This window comes from Cherax quadricarinatus, chromosome 46 (assembly GCF_038502225.1).
Source record: "Cherax quadricarinatus isolate ZL_2023a chromosome 46, ASM3850222v1, whole genome shotgun sequence".
NCBI lineage: Eukaryota > Metazoa > Arthropoda > Malacostraca > Decapoda > Parastacidae > Cherax > Cherax quadricarinatus.
The window spans coordinates 19,925,025-19,951,480 of record NC_091337.1 but is presented as its reverse complement, the minus strand read 5'-3'; the positions used below and the strand labels follow the sequence as shown (position 1 = coordinate 19,951,480).

Genomic DNA, 26,456 nt, shown 5'->3' with positions numbered 1-26,456 from the left:
CTCCTATACATTCACTTAACATCTCCCAAAATCTCTCTCTCTCCTCTGCATTCCTCTCTTCTCCAGGTGCATACACGCTTATTATGACCCACTTCTCGCATCCAACCTTTACTTTAATCCACATAATTCTTGAATTTACACATTCATATTCTCTTTTCTCCTTCCATAACTGATCATTTAACATTACTGCTACCCCTTCCTTTGCTCTAACTCTCTCAGATACTCCAGATTTAATCCCATTTATTTCCCCCCACTGAAACTCTCCTACCCCCTTCAGCTTTGTTTCGCTTAGGGCCAGGACATCCAACTTCTTTTCATTCATAACATCAGCAATCATCTGTTTCTTGTCATCCGCACTACATCCACGCACATTTAAGCAACCCAGTTTTATAAAGTTTTTCTTCTTCTCTTTTTTAGTAATTGTATACAGGAGAAGGGGTTACTAGCCCATTGCTCCCGGCATTTTAGTCGCCTCATACGACACGCATGGCTTACGGAGGAAAGATTCTTTTCCACTTCCCCATGGACAATAGAAGAAATAAAAAAGAACAAGAGCTATTTAGAAAAAGGAGAAAAACCTAGATGTATGTATATATATATATATGCATGTGCGTGTCTATGAAGTGTGACCAAAGTGTAAGTAGGAGTAGCAAGATATCCCTGTTATCTTAGCGTGTTTATGAGACAGAAAAAGAAACCAGCAATCCTACCATCATGCAAAACAGTTACAGGTTTTTGTTTCACAGTCATCTGGCAGGACGGTAGTACTTCCCTGGGTGGTTGCTGTCTACCAACCTACTACCTACAATATACATAGTATATTTTAGCCGAGTGCTTCAGCATTCGGCTGAAGAGGACCTCATTTTGAAGCTGAAATGTACAGTACCCATTTGTATTTTTCACTTGCATTCTCTTCTGGGGTAAATATGAATATGTAATATACTCGGTTGTAAAATCTGCCATTAGAGAACCACAAGGATATAAATTATTCAGTATGTACTTTAAGTAACACACAGATTATGAAACAGTTTTCATAACCGTTGTGTGATTTCCAGCGAGACGAACCTTCCATTTTACAAAAGTACTTTAGTCACTTATTATAACTGCTGTTAGAGAGGTACAAAGGTAAAGTCTCACAGTGTACAACATGACACTCCTGCATGTACACATTCATACTGAAGTGAGTTAATAATATAATATTTTACACAAGGGCATGTGGGTTCCTAATCCTTGTGCATAATCACATTATATTTCTGTAGAATTATTTTCCACACTCCCTCCCCCATGTTCCATGCCACATGCACTTTCTCTTCTGTTTTATTGCTTTCCTATTTTACATTTTAGTTTCATGCATGGCTTCGCATGACTTCCTGCTCGCAGATCAACTTCTTCTCTTCTCTTCATTTCTGGTTCTACTTGGGTTCACTTCAGTGACTGCATTGATTTTATGAGCTAAGACCTATTAGCCTCTTTCAGCTCATTTAAAAGACTTAATATACAAAAATTATTATTGGCGTGACCTTCATTATATATATATATATATATATATATATATATATATATATATATATATATATATATATATATATATATATATATATATATATATATATATATATATATATGTCGTGCCGAATAGGCAGAACTTGCGATCTTGGCTTAAATAGCAACGCTCATCTTGCCATATAGGTCAAGTGAAAATTTGTGTTTGCAATAATTTCGCCAAAATTATTCTGAACCTAACGAAAAAAATATATTTGATTGCGTTTGTTTAGTATTAAATTATTGTAAACGTATATAAAATATATTTAGTTGGGTTAGGCTATAATAAATTGCTCTTGTTATAATAAGGTTAGGTAAGTTTTCTAAGATCCTTTTGGTGCAAAATTAAAAATTTTTACATTAACATTAATGAAAAAAATATATCTTTAAACGTATAAGAGAAAAATTTAGAAAGGACTTAATTTTAAATGAGTTCTTGCTAATTGACCAGTTTTACATATTCGGCACGACATATATATATATATATATATATATATATATATATATATATATATATATATATATATATATATATATATATATATATATATATATATATATATATAACCTCTGGAACTGTCCTGGGGACCCTCATCCTCAGAGAAAAGAATAAACTTGTTTCAGGGAAAACTCAAGTTCTCCCTGAAACTGTTACAAAATTTTCTCCTACCACCCCTTGTGTGTAATTCTGATTAATGTGTCAAATATTAATTGCATTTTTGTTATTTAATTTTGTTTTGAGAAATTGTGTAAACGTTTGCTATGTTTTTTATGTTGTTACAGTGAGTAACCTAACCTTACGCAATATTACGAAACATAGTGGAAGCAAATTTAGTCCAACCCAACCTGCCTTGAACATACCTAAACATCTCCTATTACCTAACCAATGAAAACAAATTTATTCTACAGTGGTACTCACATCTGTGAAGAATAGCACGTGATATTGTTAAGTGAATGATTGTGTGGTGGTATATTGTTAAATGATTGTGTTGTGGCCAGTATTTTCTTTTTAAGTGAGTACGTATATTATTAAAATCTTAATTGCTGAATAGATGTGGTGGTAGATACGCGTTTTGCAAAGCCATAATGATAAATGTGATCATAGGGTGATTGCACATAAAATGAGAGATGATAGGTATACCTAGGAAAGTAGGCAAATGGATATTCAACTTTTTGACATATAGAACATTAAGAGTAGTAGTAGTAAACAAAACAATAAACAAAACAAAATTCAGTATTAGCAAAGCAAAATACTCAGTATCCCAAGGCACTGACGCTCAGTATCCCAAGGGACTGACGCTCAGTATCCCAAGGCACTGACGCTCAGTATCCCAAGGCACTGACGCTCAGTATCCCAAGGCACTGACGCTCAGTATCCCAAGGCACTGACGCTCAGTATCCCAAGGCACTGACGCTCAGTATCCCAAGACACTGACGCTCAGTATCCCAAGGCACTGACGCTCAGTATCCCAAGGCACTGACGCTCAGTATCCCAAGGCACTGACGCTCAGTATCCCAAGGCACTGACGCTCAGTATCCCAAGGCACTGACGCTCAGTATCCCAAGGCACTGACGCTCAGTATCCCAAGGCACTGACGCTCAGTATCCCAAGGCACTGACGCTCAGTATCCCAAGGCACTGACGCTCAGTATCCCAAGGCACTGACGCTCAGTATCCCAAGGCACTGACGCTCAGTATCCCAAGGCACTGACGCTCAGTATCCCAAGGCACTGACGCTCAGTATCCCAAGGCACTGACGCTCAGTATCCCAAGGCACTGACGCTCAGTATCCCAAGGCACTGACGCTCAGTATCCCAAGGCACTGACGCTCAGTATCCCAAGGCACTGACGCTCAGTATCCCAAGGCACTGACGCTCAGTATCCCAAGGCACTGTTCTGGCGCCTTACAGTTATCCTCATAGCACAGATACAAATGCTCGCCAGTATTTTGTGTCATTATCTACGGATGACACCAATATAAAAGCATGACGATCACGTCGGTAAAGAAAATGATAAAATTGCAAGAATGTAATAAGCAGAGCCTTCTGGCTGACAGTGAAGAATAACATGACTTCCATTGGTGACAAGTTCGAACTACTTAGATATGGAAAGATTGTAAATCTCAAAGGAGTCACTGTACGCAAAATGCAAGATCAGCAAAAAGAACGAAAATAACCTGTGAAGGATCTGAGTGTAAATTATTTCATAAGAGCCAGATGATGACGAGGTGAATAATGAGAAGTTTGAAAATAAGGGAAATAATACCAAACCAAACCATACCCCCGGCCGGGATTGAACCCGCGGTCATAGAGTCTCAAAACTCCAGCCCGTCGCGTTAGCCACTAGACCAGCTAGCCACAATAAGATTCATCCAACTAGGTATATTTCTACACCATAGGAAGGTTAGCACAGGCACCTCTGTGACCACAAATGCAAGTTTTTACAGACGAATCTCCAGCTAGCGTGGCCGTGACGAACTCTAGCTCAAGTCCCTTCACTGCCGTCAAGATGACTCAAGAAATCGTAATGACACGATTGCAAACAAACCATACCCCCGGCCGGGATTGAACCCGCGGTCATAGTCTCAAAACTCCAGCCCGTCGCGTTAGCCACTAGACCAGCTAGCCACAATAAGATTCATCCAACTAGGTATATTTCTACACCATAGGAAGGTTAGCACAGGCACCTCTGTGACCACAAATGCTAACGCGACGGGCTGGAGTTTTGAGACTCTATGACTGCGGGTTCAATCCCGGCCGGGGGTATGGTTTGTTTGCAATCGTGTCATTACGATTTCTTGAGTCATGTTGACGGCAGTGAAGGGACTTGAGCTAGAGTTCGTCACGGCCACGCTAGCTGGAGATTCGTCTGTAAAAACTTGCATTTGTGGTCACAGAGGTGCCTGTGCTAACCTTCCTATGGTGTAGAAATATACCTAGTTGGATGAATCTTATTATGGCTAGCTGGTCTAGTGGCTAACGCGACGGACTGGAGTTTTGAGACTCTATGACCGCGGGTTCAATCCCGGCCGGGGGTATGGTTTGTTTGCAATCGTGTCATTACGATTTCTTGAGTCAATACCAAACCGTTCGTGCTTTTATGCTTAGAGTATTGTTCGGTGTTGACGGCTCCGTTCTGGGCAGGACAGAGCTAGAATTGATACAAAGATCATTTATGGCCCTCATAGAGCTAGTAAAGCATTTAAATTACTGGGAATGCCTCAAAGTCCTTTATATGGAGCAGAGGAGAGAGAAAGAGAGAGAATGATAATATACACATAGGAAGTACTTGAGGGGCCTAGTCCCATATCTTCACACTTCCATATCTACATACTGGTGTGAGAGATATGGGAGGAAGTGTAAAATAAATCCTGTACAAAGCAGGGGTGGTTGACCAGGCAAGCAGCAGACAAGCCTGACCCGGGGCAGGGCTCAGGGTATAACAAAACTTGAAACCAATTAATGGTATATTAGAGGTATAATGGCGGACATTTTACAACATGCATCCTTCCCTTCATAAAAGCATTTAAGTGCTTACTTAATATCTCCTGAAATAAAAAATCTGCACACCTTCTTCTGGATAATTTACACAAAATAAAAGTAATTTTATTGCAAAACTCTCTTATTATTGTGCATTTTAAACTAAATATTATTAATGGAGCAGCCGTTCTCCATATGTATGTACCGGCGAATGTATGTACCGGCGAATGTATGTACCGGCGAATGTATGTACCGGCGAATGTATGTACCGGCGTATGTATGTACCGGCGTATGTACCGGCGAATGTATGTACCGGCGAATGTATGTACCGGCGTATGTATGTACCGGCGAATGTATGTACCGGCGTATGTATGTACCGGCGAATGTATGTACCGGCGAATGTATGTACCGGCGTATGTATGTACCGGCGAATGTATGTACCGGCGAATGTATGTACCGGCGTATGTATGTACCGGCGAATGTATGTACCGGCGTATGTATGTACCGGCGAATGTATGTACCGGCGTATGTATGTACCGGCGAATGTATGTACCGGCGAATGTATGTACCGGCGAATGTATGTACCGGCGAATGTATGTACCGGCGAATGTATGTACCGGCGTATGTATGTACCGGCGAATGTATGTACCGGCGAATGTATGTACCGGCGAATGTATGTACCGGCGAATGTATGTACCGGCGAATGTATGTACCGGCGAATGTATGTACCGGCGAATGTATGTACCGGCGTATGTATGTACTGGCGAATGTATGTACCGGCGAATGTATGTACCGGGGAATGTATGTACCGGCGAATGTATGTACCGGCGTATGTATGTACCGGCGAATGTATGTACCGGCGAATGTATGTACCGGCGAATGTATGTACCGGCGAATGTATGTACCGGCGTATGTATGTACCGGTGAATGTATGTACCGGCGAATGTATGTACCGGCGTATGTATGTACCGGTGAATGTATGTACCGGCGAATGTATGTACCGGCGTATGTATGTACCGGCGAATGTATGTACCGGCGAATGTATGTACCGGCGAATGTATGTACCGGCGAATGTATGTACGAATGTATGTACCGGCGAATGTATGTACCGGCGTATGTGTAATACGATCACAAGAAGCAGGTGATATCTTAATATGTATAACCACAGCAAAAAGTATCATTATTCCAAGTTCTTTCGTGTTCTCTCAAATTAATATGAGAGCTCACGAAAGAGCTGGGAATAATAATAGTTTTCTCTGTGGTTATATTACATATGTATGTATTTGTATAATTTATATGTATACATATGTATTTATGTATAATGTATATGTATGTACATGGCTGTACATACAAAAGTTCCAGTTGATGATTTATTAAGTTTCTTATCTGAAGAACTTCTTAATTACCATTTACCATTGCCAGTTCCTACTATTATTAAACTTATTAAACTTTGTATTGTTGATGCAAAATTTGTATTTAATGACGAGTTTTACACTCAGAAGTTTGGTATGCCAATGGGAAATCCTCTTTCACCTGTTCTTAGTAATTTATACATGAAGTTTTTAGAAACAAGACTGCTTAACACAATCCTTCCTAATAGAGCTAAGTGGTTAAGATATGTTGATGATATTTTGTGTCTTATACCTAAGAATGTAGATATAAACCCTTTCCTTGTTAAATTAAATAGCTTAGCTCATTCTATAAATTTTACTGTTGAGTTCGAGGAAAACTCACTGCCTTTCATAGATGTTTTAATCATTAAGGGTAACCATGGTTTTAAATTTAAAATTTACAAAACACCAACAAATAACTGTTCCTATGTACACTGTTATCTTCACATCAAGATAGAGTTAAACTGTCGGTATTTTCATCAATGTTTTTGAGAGCTTTACGCATTTGTAGTCCAGAGTTCATAGAAGGAAAAATTGCAAAAATTTATGAAATGGCTAATGATTTAAAATACCCAAGAAACTTCAATAATAAATCCTTTAAAATAGTTAGAAATACTTTTTACAATTCAAAAAGGGACAGCCAACCTTATTCAACTATAAATATGTTGGTTCTTCCTTACCATGAAAACTTGGTTGATATATCTTCTCTACTTAAGAATTTTAATGTCAAAGTTGTATTTAAAATTCTTGACACAGTTAAAAAACTTTTGATAAAAAATTCTCCCCAAAATACTAACGGGTGTCTAAGATTCCTTGTCAAATATATGATAAAGTTTATTATGGTCAAACTAATAAGTCTTGAACTTAAGTTAAAACAACATAAATATAGCAGAAGTGGACAAGATTCTAATAGTCTGTTCATTCATGTGAGAGATTTTTATCATCTAATTGATTTTCAAAAGGCTGAGAAATATAGTAAGTACATGGTCGACAGGAATATAATAAATCTCTTAAATCTTCTGTACCATACTATGTAATAAAATATACCTTTTGGTAAAAAAGAATGAAAGAGATGGGGTGGTCGGGGAAGTGGAATATTCAAACGGCTTCAGGAAGAAATCCAAATATTCTTCCTTGAAACCTTTTTATCCACTTTTTATCCACTTATATATAGATGGGTTCCACCAGAGGTGGAACCCATCTATATAGAATCATGTTTTATAAAAAGTAGTTTTGAAAATAATATGAATATTCTTTTGGTTTATATAAATTGGATTTATTTATAATTAATAAAATTTTGGAAGAATTTAAGGTACATTAGACAAATTTTGGAGTAGAATATAAGCTGTGTTTCACGGATCACTGACTACCTACCTACATCATCATGAAAAGTCAGATGTTGTTGGGGGTGGCAGCGAGGTGTAGTCTCTTCCTTATATGCCTTCCTGTTAACCTTTTATTTTATATCATGCCGAATAGGTAAAACTTGCGATTTAGGCTTAAGCAGCAATGTTCTTGCTGAATAAGGCAAGCGAAAATTTGTGTATGCAATAAATTCGCAAAAAGCATTCTCAACCTAGCGACAAATATATATTTTATTGTTCTTGTTTATTAAATTATTGTACACTTATCTAAAATATATTTAGTTGGATTAGGCTAAATTAAATTGCGCTTGTTATAATAAGGTTAGGTAAGTTTTCTAAGGTCCCTTGGTACAAAATTATTAATTTTTACATTAACATAAATGAAATATATATATATCTTTAAGCATATAAGAGAAAATTTTAAAAAGGACTTAATTTTAAACGAATTCTTGCTAATTGACCAGTTTTACCTATTCGACACGACAGAGGGCTTGTAGCAGCGATTCTCCCTGAACATCTTATGGACAAGATTGGAGTCCAGGACCAAAAGTTCATTGACGGAGCCATGATCTGGGATAATCTAACAGGTTCTAAAACCAGACCTGCTCCCCCCAACAACTACAAACAGTCGCACTGGGATGGCCCGATAGCGGAGAAAATAGCCTCAACAGTGCTTCAGAGAGTGTCAGGGAAGGATAGAGCCCGCCTCCTGGCAGCGAGAGCTCCTCATGCAGGGGACTTTCTGTTGGCTATTCCCAACTCCAGCCTTGGCACATGCCTCAACCCACAGACCATCCGCATTGGTGTTGCCCTTCGACTTGCTGCCCCTATTCTCGCCGAGCACAGGTGTATTTGTGGCAGTGAAGCAGCAGACCTATTCGGGTACCATGGTCTTGTGTGCCGTAAATCCGAGGGAAAGATTTCAAGACATGAGGTTAATAACATTATCAAGAGGAGCCTCACAACAGCCAAATACCCAGCAGTAAGGGAGCCACCCCAACTATGCTGAGCTGATGGCAGCCAGAAGTCTTGATACAGTAAAAAAAACTTTTGATAAAGAATTTCCCCCCCAAAATGATGACGGATGTGTCTATAAGATTCCTTGTAAAATTTGCGATAAAGTTTATTACGGTCAAACTGGTAAAAATCTCGAACTAAGATTAAAACAACATAAATATAGCATTAGAACTGGACGAGATTCCAATGCTGTATTTATTCATGTGAGAGATTTTAACCATCCAATTGATTTTCAAAAAGTTGAGAAAGTTGTATCAAGCAAGTCCATGGTCGACAGGAATATAATTTTCTTAATTATTGTTTTTCGCCTCCGTCAACGCCCTCAGCACTCTCCCCCCCCTCCATTTTCTGTCTCACAGTACCCCCTCTTCCCCGCCCCATGTCTAATCTCACCCCTCCCCTGCCTCATCTCACCTCTCCCCTGCCTCATCTCAGTACTCCCCTGTTTCATCTCAGTAGTTCCCTCCCTCGTCTCACTACTCCCCTGCCTCATCTCACTACTCACTGGCTCATCTCGCCCCTCCCCAATCTCATCCTTCCCCCTGACTCATCTCACCCCTCCCCTGCCTCATCTCACCCCTCCTCTGCCTCATCTCACCCCTCCCCTGCCTCATCTCACTACCTCTCCTGGCTTCATCTCCGCACCTACCCCTGCCTCTTCTCCCCACCTCCCCTGCTTCATCTCCCCACCTCCCCCTGCCTCATCTCACCCCTGCCCCTGCATCATCTCACCTCCCCCTGCCTCATCTCACCCCCTCCCCAGCCTCATCTCACCCCTTCCCTGCCTCGTCTCCACACCTCCCCCTGCCTCGTCTCATCAGTCAACCCCTTTCGCGTACCTCATTCCACACCTGCCCCTTTCCCTGCTTCTGCCCCCTCCCATTTCTCTCTCTGTCTCCTTGTCTCCCTTTCACCTTTTCCTTTCCCCTCCCCTTCTCTTAGTAGGGGGGGGAGATAATAAGAGAGGATTCACGAAGTCGTAATAACAGGATGACAAACCAGGGAATGGGTAAGGTTTAAACTCATGGCGAGTGAGCGCTGAACATCACAGGGCACTGCGTTAACCACTGGACCAGCTGGCTCTAATAACATCCAACTAGGTAAGAGATGTGTATATTTCTACACACATTTGTGTTCACAGTGGTGGCCCATGCTAACCTCCCTGTGGCATGCAAAGAGTACATTAAATTTATTCGGCGTATGTACACACTCTCATATAGGCTGCCTCCCAACCAGCACACCAGGTGCTAAGGGTTTAGTGATTCAGGGGGTCCCATCGTTAAATTAGTACCTAGGTTAAGCAAGTCATATTGTGGGTCTGACAATTGTGAAGGTGATGTGGTAGCACTCGCGATTCCCTTTTGCCAGTTTCATCCAGCTTCTGGTTGAAAGAGGTGGTCTCTGTCTCTGGCTGTTGTCCTTACCTCTTGATTACCATGATACTATTATTTTTCAAAGTTTTGTACACAGTGTACATACTTGTAAATACATTGTATTTGGTGAAGGAAAATGTAATTAAAAGTGTATTGCTGTGTTTATTTTTGTTCCAAGCTCCCATTACGGCCAGATTAACAGGCCTTGATTACCTGAAACTGTAATATGGGAAGCCTGTCCGAGAGCTGGAGCTGGGCTTAGAGCAGGAGATGGAGTTTAGAGCTGAAGCTGGAGCAGGAGCTAGTTTAGATAGCTTGCTATCTGGCATTGTGTCAGCTTTGCCATCGCTTCCGATTATTGAGTGTCAACTCTGCAGTCGCTCCTCTATTGTCAGCCTTGCTATTGTGTGTGAGTATCCTGCAGTCGTGCTGTGCATAGCTTCTTGAGTGTGTATTGCAAACAGCGTGTTACGTTGGGGTTAATGCCACCTATAACAGACGATTGGTGTCGGAGTTCACTTTACTGAACCTGCCCAAACTTTCTCTACAGCGTTGTTGGCAAATTGCTCATTCTGTTGGTATTGCCTATCAAAACACACTGCTTCGAAGCTTCGTGACATTATTTGTACAAAGTTGAAAGCAGAGGTAGCCATTGCACACAGGATTGATGTGGTTAGTCGCAGATCTCCACTTGGATTCTTGCGGAATAATGGGAGGGATGCAATACCTGAACACTCAAACCAGCAGTCTCATGAAACAACAGATGTCTCAGGGTTGTCTAAAGGTGAGTCTGCTTCATTGGCTTGAGTTAGTAAAAATCAATCTTGAGCAGACCAGGGAACAGTGAGCTTATGCTAAGGAAGAGTTTGATAGAGAGAAGGAGAGGAGGCAGTTTACACAAGTTATAAATGACTTTAGTTTGCAAAAAGCAGTACAGCTAGTTCCTCATTTTGTTGAATCTGAGCCTGAACAGTTTTTCGAGACATTTGAAAACCAGGCTCGGGCTTTAAGGTTGCATGTAGAGCATTGGGCAGGATTGGTGCATACAGCATTGTTTGGTAAGGCACAGGAGTTTACAGCTTGTTAAACAATGATGATTTTGGCAGCTATTGGGTGGTGAAAACCACGATTCTTGGGGATTATCAGTGTATTCCTGCCAAGTACAGGAAAGAATTTAAATTAGGCAGACGACAGCTGAGTCAGTCTTATGCCGACTTTGTAAGACAGCAGACAAAAGCCTTTACCAAGTGGTGTAAGGCAAGTGGTGTCGTTAACTTCGGGGCCCTGATACAGCTAATCTTGGTGGATAACCTACTGGAATCTGTTGGACCAGAGGTTTGCAACTTCCTTCAAGATCATTCATTGGCTACTGCACTGGAAGCAGCCAGGTTGGCTGATACTTTTGAAACTAACCGCTCCTTGTCCGAGCGGTCTTATCTTTCTCCTCAACAGCCTGGCATGAGCAAAGATTGCCAAAGAAGAGTTCCTGACTGGAGGACGAAGTGCCAGGATTAGGGTGAACGAAGACATCAGCCAACTTAGTCACTTGGCGAGGCACATTAGTCAACTTCTGGTAAACCTGGTGAGCGACATCATAGCACTCAGTATGGTGAGCCACAACGTCAGTATCCAGAGTGGAGTAAGCCACAACATCAGGGAACCAAGGTTAAACCTGAGGTAACGTGTTTTCTTTGCCATAAATCCAGCCATGTGAGACCCAATTGCCCACTTAAACCCCAATCAGTAGGGAGAATTACTAATATCCTTATGGATATGAACCAGGAAGAGGTAGAGTGCGGGATGGCCCCGTATTATAGTACTTGTCAAATCTCCCTTCAGAAGTCAAAGAAAAATGAAATACAAACATTTATAGATACTGGGGCATATTGCTCTTTAATATGAGAGGGAGTACTTCCCCTCTCTGAACAAACCTCATTATCCTCCTCAGTTCTTTTAGAAGCATTTGGAGGAGCAGTATTTTCTGCCCCTTTACATAAAATATATGTGCAGCAAATATTACACTGGATATTTGGCTGTAGGCGTTTCTGATGGATTTCCTGTGAAAGATGGCGTGTTATTACTGGGGAATAACATTAATTCTACTAAGTGTACAGAACCTATAATGACTAATTCTTCTCCAATGTTGACCGTAACTCAGGCAAAATCCCAAGAGGTATCTGATGAGAATGCTAACCCATCCTTGGACGACTCTGATATTAGAATAGCCAATTTGTTTTACGAAGAAAACTGGCCAGGGCCTCGTAAATTTGGTGAACAGACCCAGATCAAACCTTCCTACTCCAGGGTTGCAGGAGTGCCAGATGTCTCTGTTTCCATGCCCGAGGGACTGTCCTTTCGGGAGGAACAGTGAAAAGACCCTTCATTGAATTTTGCTTTTCAGGCAGCCATTTGTGATTCCCCTTCAGATTACCCAGTCAAACATGAAATTAGAAACGGTTTTTTAATCTGCACTGACACTAGTAAGGAGGTGAAGGGAAGGCAAAAGACAGATTGGTAGTTCCTAAAAAATTAGATCACAAATATTAAACATAGCTCAAAACTCTTCGTTAGGAGACCACTTAGGAATTACTAAAACTATGTATAGAATACTAAAAGAATTTTTCTGGCCAAAGCTAAGGCAGGATGTGAAGAATCATATCCTCTGTTGTAGAGAATGTCAACAAGTAGGGAAACCTGGACACCCTATTAAACCTGCACCTCTCCATCCCATACGCGCAGATGGAGAACCTTTTGCAGAGTTAATCATAGATTGTGTAGGTCCATTACCTAAGTCCAAGTCTGGGAATCAGTACTTATTCACTGTTATGGATAAAGTCACTAGATATCCAGAGGCACTTCCAGTGCTCAATATCAATACTAAAGCCATACTTAAGGCCTTAACTTGGTTTATTTCCTGCTTTGGCATTCCTAAGTATATTCAGTATGAACAAGGTACTAATTTTACTGCCAAAGCTTTTAGGGAAGCATGAATTAGGCTAAGAATAATTTACAACTGATCCACAGCCTATCATCCTCAGTCCCAAGGCACCTTGGAAAGATTCCATCAGACATTAAAAACCATGATGAGAACTTTTTGCTTGCATTTTCCTACAGACTGGGATGAATGACTTCCTCTGTTACTGTTCACAATGAGAGAAACTGTGCAAGAATCCACAGGTGACAGTCCTTTTGAGTTGATCTTTGGGCACAATGTACGAGGTCCTCTTTGGATGCTCAAGGAAGGATGGATGGGTAAAGTGCCGCTATGGCACAGTACAGTAATGGAACTGCCTTTTCTCTCAACCATCCAGCTCATTATATAGAGTTCAACTTTTCTCGAGACATAAAATAAAGACAACCTCTAAACTTAGAGCGAGACAGCAGACAGTAGGGCTAACGTTGGTTCAAGACACCTGCGGATGGTAGCAGAATGTCCCCTCACTAAAAAAAAAGCCCCACATCCTTTAAATATTAAGTATATACAAAAAAAAAAGAGCTGTTTTTTACCCATAGTCCCTAACACATCCTAACCTAATAAAATTTAATTTTATATTCTAGAAAGAATATCAGCCAGCTTATTATCTTCGTCAGCTATATGCAATATTTTAATGTTGCAGGGTTGCAGCCTGAGACTCCACCGCATGAGTCTTGTGTTGTGGTTCTTTATTTTATACAGGTAAACCAGGCGGTTGTGATCACTGTAGACTGTGATCACTTGAGATGACTGGCCCACATAGACTTCAAAATGTTCTAATGCAATATCAGAATGAGGGCTTCTGTTTCATTTGTGGAGTAGGTCCTCTGGTGAGGTTCGTATTTGGCTGAGAAGTAAGCCACAGGTTGCAACCCATCGTCCCCAGTTTGTAGAAGTACTGCCTCCAACGTTTCCTAGGTATGGTAGGGTTTTATAGAAGATTCTGTAAGAATTTTGCATGTCGTAGCTCCTCTAACCTCCCATACCAGTCACAAATCCCACTTTCAGTGGTTCCCCGAATATCAAGACGCTTTTCCAAAAATAAAGAGCATCTTTTGCACTGCACCCGTTCTTGTCTCCGGATTTCTCAAAACCTTTTACATTACAGGTTTATGCTTGTGAGTCAGGGGTGGGGGCAGTACTTCTACAAACTTGGGACGATGGGTTGCAACCTGTGACTTACTACTCGGCCAAATACCATCCTCACCAGAGGGCCTACTCCACAATTGAAAAAAGAAGTCCTCGCTCTGATATTGACATTAGAACATTCTGAAGTCTATGTGGGCCAGTTATCTCATGTGATCACAGTCTACAATGATCACAACCGCCTGGTTTACCTGTATAAAATAAATAACCACAACACAAGACTCATGCGGTGGAGTCTCAGGCTGCAACACTGCAACAAATAGCTGGCAAAGATAATAAGGTGGCTGATGTTCTTTTTAGAATATATAAAATTAAATTTGATTAGGTACTGGTGAAGTAGCGGTACTGGTGGTCCAGCTGGTGGGCAGGGGTGGGGGTGGATGATCCAGTTGGTGGGCAGGGGGAGGGGGTGGGTGATCCAGCTGGTGGGCAGGGGGAGGGGGTGGGTGATCCAGCTGGTGGGTTGGGGGATGGGGTGGGTGATCCAGGTGGTGGGTGGGGGGATGGGGTGGGTGATCCAGCTGGTGGGTGGTGGGTTGAGGTGGGTGATCCAGGTGGTGGGCGGGGGGATGAGGTGGGTGGGCCAGCTGGTGGGCGGGGGGATGGGGTGGGTAATCCAGCTGGTGGGTGGTGGGTTGGGGTGGGTGATCCAGGTGGTGGGCGAGAGGATGGGGTGGGTGATCCAGCTGGTAGAGGAAGGGTAGTGAACAAGTCCCTCACTTACATTGCTACAAGTAAACTGGTTTTAAAGGTCACCTGTGTGAAGCAACCTTGTTACGTGGCGTCATGTGTTACGTGGCGTCATGTGTTACGTGGGGTCATGTGTTACGTGGCGTCATGTGTTACGTGACATCTTGTGTTACGTGACATCTTGTGTTACGTGGCATCTTGTGTTACGTGACGTCTTGTGTTACGTGACATCTTGTGTTACGTGGCGTCTTGTGTTACGTGACGTCTTGTGTTACGTGACATCTTGGGTTACGTGACATCTTGTGTTACGTGGCATCTTGTGTTACGTGACGTCTTGTGTTACGTGACATCTTGTGTTACGTGGCATCTTGTGTTACGTGACGTCTTGTGTTACGTGACATCTTGTGTTACGTGACATCTTGTGTTACGTGGCAAAAACACAACTGAGATTTCAACAGTTTCTGATGTACCTTTATCCCTAATTAACGTTGAAGTAGCCATCGACAACCCTGACATTCTGGACCTCCCTCCTGACTCAATATACACCAAAAATTTCAATAAGCCGCTCTCTCATACTTTTAGATTCTAGACACAAGTGACATCTATTACTATCATTAAAACGACTGATTTTTGCCCTGCTTTACCCCGAAAGCACTTGACTTGTACTCACTGGAGCGCAGGCGAGAGATATATCATGATCTACATCTGGAAGATTCTGGAGGGACTGGTTCCTAATCTGCACACAGAAATCATTCCCTACGAAAGCAAAAGACTGGGCAGGCGATGCAACATACACCCAGTGAAAAGTAGGCGCGCCATTGGTACATAATAAGTGTCCAGGGCCCAAGACTGTTCAACAGCCTCCCACCAGCCATAAGGGGCATTACCAATAGGTCCCTGGTTGTCTTCAAGAGGGAGCTGTACAGATACATAAAGGCGGTGCCGGATCTGCTGGACTGTGGTTCGTATGTTGGACTACGTGCGGCCAGCAGTAAGAGCCTCGTTGATAAGGCCCTGATCCACCGGGAGGTCTGGTCGTGGACCGAGCCGCGGGGGCGTTGATCCCCGGAATGCCCTCCAGGTAGGTAGACCCAGCCAGCAGTAGAGCTGTCGCGATAAACTATGGACCATTAGAGCACAGTTCACAAATTATGATTATGAGAAATCTCTGAACGGGTTCAAAGAAGCAAGACTGCCAAACACATGGAATCCCAACAATTGAACAATTCAGTACATTACGGATTCACAGCAACATTTTCCTGCCTTTCACAGTTGCTAGACCATTACGATAAAGTCTTCGATACACTGGAAAAGCCTTCGACAAGTACAACTATGGTATACTAGCGCACAAAATAAGCGCAAAAGGAATAACTGGTAAAGTTGGCTGATGGATATTTAACTTTTTAACAACAGAACCCAGATGAAGTTGGTGGCTGGCACAGTGAAAACTTTGTTCCTCAAGGCACAGTATTCTCCCACTTATCTTTCTTATTCTTATATTCGATATTGACAAGGACATAAACCATAGCACCGTAACATCTTATGTTGATGACTGTGCTCTGTTACAGTATTTCCTCCATTCCTCTATAGTGGAGCAACTGAACTGTGTTCTTATTGAACATCATATTGTTGTCTGAAGCCCACTGATAGACTTGATATATATCAGCCAGAAGATCCTCTGTGTCTATGAGAGTGGCGTCCGCCGAACACACACAATCTTCTGGCTGATATATATATATATATATATATATATATATATATATATATATATATATATATATATATATATATATATATATATATATATATATATATATATATATATGCATACAATAAGATCACAGTAAACAGGTAATATCAGAATATGCAAAACAATCACTGTGAAAAAATAGTGAAATTCCAAGAGCTTTCGTGACTTCTCACATTATCAAGGAACTATAAAAACAATACATCAAAGTGGGTCTTATAAAACAATATAGTGTTCAATAAGAATACAGTTCAGTTGCTCCACTATAGAGAAATGGAGGAAATAAATACTGTAACAGAGTATAGGACAAAATTAAATCAATCAAGTGTAAACTCCACGTGGGAGACTTGCGAGTGAAGATGTCAGATCTCATATTCAAGGATCACAACAATTTTGCTGTTGCTACTGCAAGGGAAATGATAGACTGGACACCAGAACTTACAAGAGATGCTGAGCCAATGATATACGTATGTACTCACCTAATTGTGGTTTTGACCCATAGAAACACTGTGCAAGCTTGCACAGTAGAACGACCAATTCACCAAAAAACAATAATGCAAGAAGCAGCCGTGAACAGCACAGCGTCAGGCGAAGGAGACCAAAAGAACGATCCTAACTGGGGATAATCGGTAAGTCCTTCACATTAGGCAAAAAAAAAAAAAACTCCCTTATTAGTGAAACTAAGTTCAGCAACTTCCAAAAGGCAACTACGACAGTGGGTGGTTGCGTCTCGATGTTAGACTCAGACCAGAAACAGTGTCTCGTGACACAACCTCAGAAAACGTCAGAAATCCCCAACTCTAAATAATACTCTGAAAACAGAGTTACGAAATGTGTTTCGGCTCACCATTGGAAACATCCATTACCAAAACAATCTAAATAACACGAGGTGAGAAGAACAGCGTTCTCCCAGCAGTGAAACAAGCGAGCAAGTAGTTTGCAGTGTGGGTAGCCAATCAAAACGTTCCTTTTAACAAGTACAGCGTAGTGTAGCTGTTACATCCTACCTACATACATAACCTAAAAATATGAGCCAAATAATATAAAGCAAGATATTTTCATTATAGTTATTAAGGAAACGATCATAATGTAATATTAGCTGAACGAGCATCGAAGTACCTGTAACAGAGACGATTTAAGGTACGCCTGTGTCCTCCACAGAGACTCCACGGGGCATTTGATGAACTGGAATGAGGCACAACTCGTTCTCACTGAATCAGACCTCAGACGCCGACGGTGTCACCGAGACAATAGAACGTAAAACTGGAAGCCACAAAATTTCTAAAACATAATCATACATGATACTCAAGCAGGCTAAGCACCAACAACACAGGAGTCACATGATCTCATCGTCTACCCGTCCTTATCCCAACATGGCATTCTTCAGGTCACCATGCGTCACTCACACCTCACCCTGCTCCTCTATATAATGTCTTTCTACCTCTTTAAGAAGTGATCAAGGTCCCAGGACCGAAACGTGTTTGCTTACGTGTCTTTCTAAACCATGTGTGTGTGTATATATATATATATATATATATATGTCGTGCCGAATATGTAAAACTGGTCAATTAGCAAGAACTCATTTAAAATTAAGTCATTTCTAAAATTTTCTCTTATACGTTTAAAGATATATTTTTTTCATTAATGTTGATGTAAAAATTTATAATTTTGCACCAAAAGGAACTTAGAAAACTTACCTAACCTTATTATAACAAGAACAATTTATTTTAGCCTAACCCAACTAAATATATTTTAGATTTGTTTACAATAATTTAATACAAAACAAACACAGTGAAATATATATTTTTTCGATAGGTTCAGAATGATTTTGGCGAAATTATTGCATACACAAATTTTCACTTGTCCTATATGGCAAGACGAGGGTTGCTATTTAAGCCAAAATCGCAAGTTCTGCCTATTCGGCACGACATATATATATATATATATATATATATATATATATATATATATATATATATATATATATATATGTTGTTAGGTAAGACACATATGCAACAGTTAGGTATCTTTATTTGGAAACGTTTCGCCTACTGTGTAGGCGAAACGTTTCCAAATAAAGATACCTAACTGTTGCATATGTGTCTTGCCTAACAACCTGTCGGTATTTTATACCATTTTAATGTTCATATATATATATATATATATATATATATATATATATATATATATATATATATATATATATATATATATATATATATGTGTGTGTGTGTGTCGTGCCGAATAGGCAGAACTTGCGATCTTGGCTTAAATAGCAACGCTCATCTTGCCATATAGGACAAGTGAAAATTTGTGTATGCAATAATTTCGCCAAAATCATTCTGAACCTGACGAAAAAAATATATTTCACTGTGTTTGTTTAAGTATTAAATTATTGTAAACAAATCTAAAATATATTTAGTTGGGTTAGGCTAAAATAAATTGTTCTTGTTATAATAAAGTTAGGTAAGTTTTCTAAGATTCTTTTAGTGCAAAATTATAAATTTTTACATTAATATCAATGCAAAAAATATATCTTTAAACGTATATGAGAAAATTTTAGAAAGGACTTAATTTTAAATGAGTTCTTACTAATTGACCAGTTTTACATATTCGGCACGACATATATACATATATATATAATATATATATATATATATATAATATATATATATATATATATATATATATATATATAATTATGGATTTTTTCTGAGGACGCTACACCAAGACATTTGACATGTCAAGACACGTGTATGACATGTTAAGAAACTTGTACAACACATCGACAAGCGTCAGACGAGGTGGCCGAGTGGTTAAGGCGTTGGACTGCTAATCCAATAGGGTCTCCCTGCGTGGGTTCGAATCCCATCCTCGTCGCTCACATCTTTTTCCTGTACACTGTGAACTGTCTGCTGGAGCCTGGTGACAGTCTGCTTTATATTAGATCCGGTGGTGCTAGATGTTACTATTGGTGGTGCTATATTCTATTACTGGTGGTGCTGGATGTTATTACTGGTGGTGCTAGATGTTATTACTGGTGGTGCTGGATGATGTTACTGGTGGTGCTAGATGTTATTACCGGTGGTGCTAGATGATATTACTGGCGGTGCTATATGTTATTTCTGATGGTGCTAAATGCTACTACTGGTGGTGCTGGATGTTATTACTGTCGGTGCTGGATGTTATTACTGGTAGTGCCCATGCTCTCAGCCCCAAGCCCAGACTCGTGGAACTCCGTGTTTACCAAGAACTGTATGAAACACCTTTCACGTGCCGTAAATATGCTATGGAGAGGGAGCATTGAGACGGGTGAAATCCCACAGTCGCTGCTAAAAACAACGGATATAGCCCCACTTCATAAAGGTAGCAGCAAAGCAATAGTAAAGAATTATAGACCAATAATTCTAACGTCCCACAATAAAATTTTCGAACGTGTTCTAAGAAGCATGATTGCAAATCACTTAGATTCCCAACAGTTCCACAGTCCAGGGTAACATGGGTTTAGAGCAGGTCGATTCTGCCTCTCATAACTACTGGACCACTGTGATATGGTCTTGGATGAGCTGGAGGACAAATAAAATCAGATGTAGGATGCACAGACTGCAAAAGTTTTTGACAAGTGCGAGCATGGTGTAATAGCGAACAAAATGTATGTTAAAGGAATAACTGGCAAAGTGGTCAGATGAATCTTCATCTTTCTAATCAATCGAACACAGAGTTAAGTCAGAGGCTGCCACAGTGAAAAGCTCTGTTCCACAAGGCACAGTACTCGCCCCAATTCTATTCCTCATCCTCATATCAGACATAGAGATGAAACCATATCACTGTGTCTTTCTTTGCAGACGATACTAGAATTTGCATGAGGCTGTCATCTATTGAGGACACGGGAAATCTCGAATCGGATATAAACCAAGTTTTCCAATGGGCAACGGAAAACTATGATTTTTAATGAAGGTCTTGGGAGTGCCATACCAGTGATGATCCTTTGTAAATCACTTGTTCTCTCTTGGCTGGAATACTGCTGTACACTAAGAGCTTCATTAAAGGCAGGTGAAATAGCAGAGCTAGAGAATGTACCGACAACCTTCACTACACATATTAGTTCAGTCAAGCACTTTAATTGCTAGGAACGCTTTGAGTCACTTGACCTGTACTCCCTGGAGCCCAGGCGAGAGAGGTACATTATATACCACACCTGGAAAATTTTAGAGGGACTGGTCCCAAATATACAGACAGAAATCACTCCCAAACACAGTGTCTGGGGCCTATGACTGTTCAACAACCTCCTACCATGCGTAAGAATAGTTACCAATAGACCACTGGCTGCCTTCAAGAGGGAGCTGGACAAATACCTAAAGTCAGTACTCGATCAGCGGGGCTGTTGTTCGTACGTTGGATTACGTGCGGGCCAGCAGTAACAGTCTGGTTGATCAGGCCCTGATCCACCGGGAGGCCTAGTCAAGGATGGGCCATGGGGGCGTTGACCCCTCGGAATACCCTCCAGGTAGACTGGCAGGTCTTAAATACACTTGTGTGGTCAATTAATTAAATCATCAAGTCTGCAGTTGGGAGTTGTTTCTTCATAGTAAATTTTCCAGTCACGTCAGGAATACATTTCACTTTCTACATGTTGAAATTGTTTGTCTAAAAGGTGGCACCTTCCGTTACTTTCCTCTTGTGCTTGTCTTCTGTTATGTGCAAAATTTCAGCATTGTTGCAGTTTATCCTGTAATGTTTATTCTTATGGTATTGGAACAAGGCAGAGCGCTCTTCTGTGTACTTTCCTAACTTTTTACGTTTCATAATCTTGGATGAAAGTTGCCGCCTTCTCTATGTTCACTAGGCTGCAGTTTGTGTAAGGAATTCGATAGAAATATGTAAATGCGGCCCGAGGGAATTCACAGATAAAATGGTATTTCAGCTAGTTTAACACGTGTAAGTGGCATAGAGCAAAAGTTACATGTATTCCTCTTACCGCTGCTAACGTGTTGCTGACGTGTTGTTCACTTACTGCTGACGTGTTGCTACATTTTACTAACATATCGCTAACATGTTCAAAGTGAAGCTAATGAAGATGGTTGGTAAATTCAGTACGTCTATATAATACAATATTCATAAAGTGTTCAGACATAGATATACAACTCTGTTTATATACAGAGGTATTAAAGTCTCAGTTTAAATAGATATATACCTCTTACTGTATATACATTGAGAGAGAGAGAGTACAAGTTAAGGAAGGAACACCGGGAGATAACTGAGAACAATATAAAAGTATTACTATCACCCCGCCATTAATTAAATCTGTTGAATGCTTGTTGTCTACCTAGGCTGATGTAGGTGCCGACCTTGGGTGGGAGGAAGGGTTGTATGATGGAAAGACGGAGTTGAGAGGATTGAATGATGGAGGGAGTTAGCAGTCTACTCTGGGAAAGAGAGAGAGAGAGAGGAAGTTAGCATATTTGTGTCCTTGGAATGTATCCCGTCCTCTTAAAGTCAATATATCACTGTTACTAAGACATTGCGATGGGTAACTATTACACGAGACCTGAATAGTAATGATGTGACAGCGTAGTGCTGACGTAGTCATCACCCCGGGCTCCTATTCCATTCGCGCTTCCAACATTTTCATGGACTGTAATATTCAGTTTTTGATGTTGTGGTATGCTATAATAACTTAATTTATATGAATAGACGACAAACTAACCTAACGTAACCTAACCTAACCTTATCTCTCCTGTAGCAACATCCGTGGCCCTAGATTATTCAACATCTTAGCAGAAGATATTAGAAACACTGCTGGAACAAGTGCACAAGTCTTCAAGAGGAAACCAGACAGGTATCTTCACCAGGTGCCAGATCAGCCAAGCTGTGATGGATATGTGGGGCAGTGGACCTCCAGCAGCAACGGCCTGGTTGATTAGGCTAGCACCAGCGAAGCCTAGCCCATGGCCTGGCTCCGGGAGTAGAGTTATTCTAGAAACTATTGTTAATGAGAGTGAAGCATAGCATGGGTATTAACTAGTGCGAATCAAAGCACAAAGCATGGCTTGTGTTAACTAGGGTGAAGTATAGCATGGGCGTTAACTAGTGAAGCATAGCATGGGTGTTAACTAGTGAAGCATAGCATGGGTGTTAACTAGAGTGAAGCAGCATGGGCGTTAACTAGTGAAGCATAGCATGGGTGTTAACTAGTGAAGCATAGCATGGGTGTTAACTAGAGTGAAGCAGCATGGGCGTTAACTAGTGAAGCATAGCATGGGTGTTAACTAGTGAAGCATAGCATGGGTGTTAACTAGAGTGAAGCAGCATGGGTGTTAACTAGAGTGAAGCAGCATGGGTGTTAACTAGAGTGAAGCAGCATGGGTGTTAACTAGAGTGAAGGAGCATGGGTGTTAACTAGAGTGAAGCAGCATGGGTGTTAACTAGAGTGAAGCAGCATGGGTGTTAACTAGAGTGAAGAAGCATGGGTGTTAACTAGAGTGAAGAAGCATGGGTGTTAACTAGAGTGAAGCAGCATGGGTGTTAACTAGAGTGAAGCAGCATGGGTGTTAACTAGAGTGAAGAAGCATGGGTGTTAACTAGAGTGAAGCAGCATGGGTGTTAACTAGAGTGAAGAAGCATGGGTGTTAACTAGAGTGAAGCAGCATGGGTGTTAACTAGAGTGAAGAAGCATGGGTGTTAACTAGAGTGAAGAAGCATGGGTGTTAACTAGAGTGAAGCAGCATGGGTGTTAACTAGAGTGAAGCAGCATGGGTGTTTAACTAGAGTGAAGCAGCATGGGTGTTAACTAGAGTGAAGCAGCATGGGTGTTAACTAGAGTGAAGAAGCATGGGTGTTAACTAGAGTGAAGCAGCATGGGTGTTTAACTAGAGTGAAGAAGCATGGGTGTTAACTAGAGTGAAGCAGCATGGGTGTTAACTAGAGTGAAGCAGCATGGGTGTTAACTAGAGTGAAGCAGCATGGATGTTAACTAGAGTGAAGAAGCATGGGTGTTAACTAGAGTGAAGCAGCATGGGTGTTAACTAGAGTGAAGAAGAATGGGTGTTAACTAGAGTGAAGAAGCATGGGTGTTAACTAGAGTGAAGAAGCATGGGTGTTAACTAGAGTGAAGAAGCATGGGTGTTAACTAGAGTGAAGCAGCATGGGTGTTAACTAGAGTGAAGCAGCATGGGTGTTAACTAGAGTGAAGCAGCATGGGTGTTTAACTAGAGTGAAGCAGCATGGGTGTTAACTAGAGTGAAGCAGCATGGGTGTTAACTAGAGTGAAGAAGCATGGGTGTTAACTAGAGTGAAGCAGCATGGGTGTTTAACTAGAGTGAAGCAGCATGGGTGTTAACTAGAGTGAAGCAGCATGGGTGTTAACTAGAGTGAAGAAGCATGGGTGTTAACTAGAGTGAAGCAGCATGGGTGTTTAACTAGAGTGAAGCAGCATGGGTGTTAACTAGAGTGAAGCAGCATGGGTGTTAACTAGAGTGAAGAAGCATGGGTGTTAACTAGAGTGAAGAAGCATGGGTGTTAACTAGAGTGAAGCAGCATGGGTGTTTAACTAGAGTGAAGCAGCATGGGTGTTAACTAGAGTGAAGCAGCATGGGTGTTTAACTAGAGTGAAGAAGCATGGGTGTTAACTAGAGTGAAGAAGCATGGGTGTTAACTAGAGTGAAGCAGCATGGGTGTTAACTAGAGTGAAGCAGCATGAAGGGGTGTTAACTAGAGTGAAGAAGCATGGGTGTTAACTAGAGTGAAGCAGCATGGGTGTTAACTAGAGTGAAGAAGCATGGGTGTTAACTAGAGTGAAGCAGCATGGGTGTTAACTAGAGTGAAGCAGCATGGGTGTTAACTAGAGTGAAGTTAACTAGAGTGAAGCAGCATGGGTGTTAACTAGAGTGAAGCAGCATGGGTGTTAACTAGAGTGAAGCAGCATGGGTGTTAACTAGAGTGAAGCAGCATGGGTGTTAACTAGAGTGAAGCAGCATGGGTGTTAACTAGAGTGAAGCAGCATGGGTGTTAACTAGAGTGAAGAAGCATGGGTGTTAACTAGAGTGAAGCAGCATGGGTGTTTAACTAGAGTGAAGAAGCATGGGTGTTAACTAGAGTGAAGAAGCATGGGTGTTAACTAGAGTGAAGCAGCATGGGTGTTAACTAGAGTGAAGCAGCATGGGTGTTTAATTAGAGTGAAGCAGCATGGGTGTTTAATTAGAGTGAAGCAGCATGGGTGTTTAACTAGAGTGAAGAAGCATGGGTGTTAACTAGAGTGAAGAAGCATGGGTGTTAACTAGAGTGAAGCAGCATGGGTGTTAACTAGAGTGAAGCAGCATGGGTGTTAACTAGAGTGAAGCAGCATGGGTGTTAACTAGAGTGAAGCAGCATGGGTGTTAACTAGAGTGAAGCAGCATGGGTGTTTAATTAGAGTGAAGCAGCATGGGTGTTAACTAGAGTGAAGCAGCATGGGTGTTAACTAGAGTGAAGCAGCATGGGTGTTAACTAGAGTGAAGCAGCATGGGTGTTTAATTAGAGTAGAGTGTTTAATTAGAGTGAAGCAGCATGGGTGTTTAACTAGAGTGAAGAAGCATGGGTGTTAACTAGAGTGAAGAAGCATGGGTGTTAACTAGAGTGAAGCAGCATGGGTGTTAACTAGAGTGAAGCAGCATGGGTGTTAACTAGAGTGAAGCAGCATGGGTGTTAACTAGAGTGAAGCAGCATGGGTGTTAACTAGAGTGAAGCAGCATGGGTGTTTAATTAGAGTGAAGCAGCATGGGTGTTAACTAGAGTGAAGCAGCATGGGTGTTAACTAGAGTGAAGCAGCATGGGTGTTAACTAGAGTGAAGCAGCATGGGTGTTAACTAGAGTGAAGCAGCATGGGTGTTAACTAGAGTGAAGCAGCATGGGTGTTTAATTAGAGTGAAGCAGCATGGGTGTTAACTAGAGTGAAGCAGCATGGGTGTTTAATTAGAGTGAAGCAGCATGGGTGTTAACTAGAGTGAAGCAGCATGGGTGTTAACTAGAGTGAAGCAGCATGGGTGTTAACTAGAGTGAAGCAGCATGGGTGTTAACTAGAGTGAAGCAGCATGGGTGTTAACTAGAGTGAAGCAGCATGGGTGTTAACTAGAGTGAAGCAGCATGGGTGTTAACTAGAGTGAAGCAGCATGGGTGTTTAATTAGAGTGAAGCAGCATGGGTGTTAACTAGAGTGAAGCAGCATGGGTGTTTAATTAGAGTGAAGCAGCATGGGTGTTTAATTAGAGTGAAGCAGCATGGGTGTTAACTAGAGTGAAGCAGCATGGGTGTTTAATTAGAGTGAAGCAGCATGGGTGTTTAATTAGAGTGAAGCAGCATGGGTGTTAACTAGAGTGAAGCAGCATGGGTGTTTAATTAGAGTGAAGCAGCATGGGTGTTAACTAGAGTGAAGCAGCATGGGTGTTTAATTAGAGTGAAGCAGCATGGGTGTTTAATTAGAGTGAAGCAGCATGGGTGTTAACTAGAGTGAAGCAGCATGGGTGTTTAATTAGAGTGAAGCAGCATGGGTGTTTAATTAGAGTGAAGCAGCATGGGTGTTTAATTAGAGTGAAGCAGCATGGGTGTTTAATTAGAGTGAAGCAGCATGGGTGTTTAATTAGAGTGAAGCAGCATGGGTGTTTAATTAGAGTGAAGCAGCATGGGTGTTTAATTAGAGTGAAGCAGCATGGGTGTTTAATTAGAGTGAAGCAGCATGGGTGTTTAATTAGAGTGAAGCA

General features: G+C 41.2%; 1 protein-coding gene and 1 non-coding gene across 4 annotated transcripts in view; both read left to right on the top strand.

The window, feature by feature from the left end:
* LOC128696635 (protein N-terminal asparagine amidohydrolase) overlaps positions 1 to 26,456 on the top strand; it is a 973,206-nt gene that overhangs the window by 239,261 nt on the left and 707,489 nt on the right. The window lies entirely within an intron of this gene.
* On the top strand, positions 19,522 to 19,603 carry TRNAS-GCU (transfer RNA serine (anticodon GCU)). Its single transcript has one exon. It is a non-coding gene; the product is annotated as a tRNA-Ser (tRNA).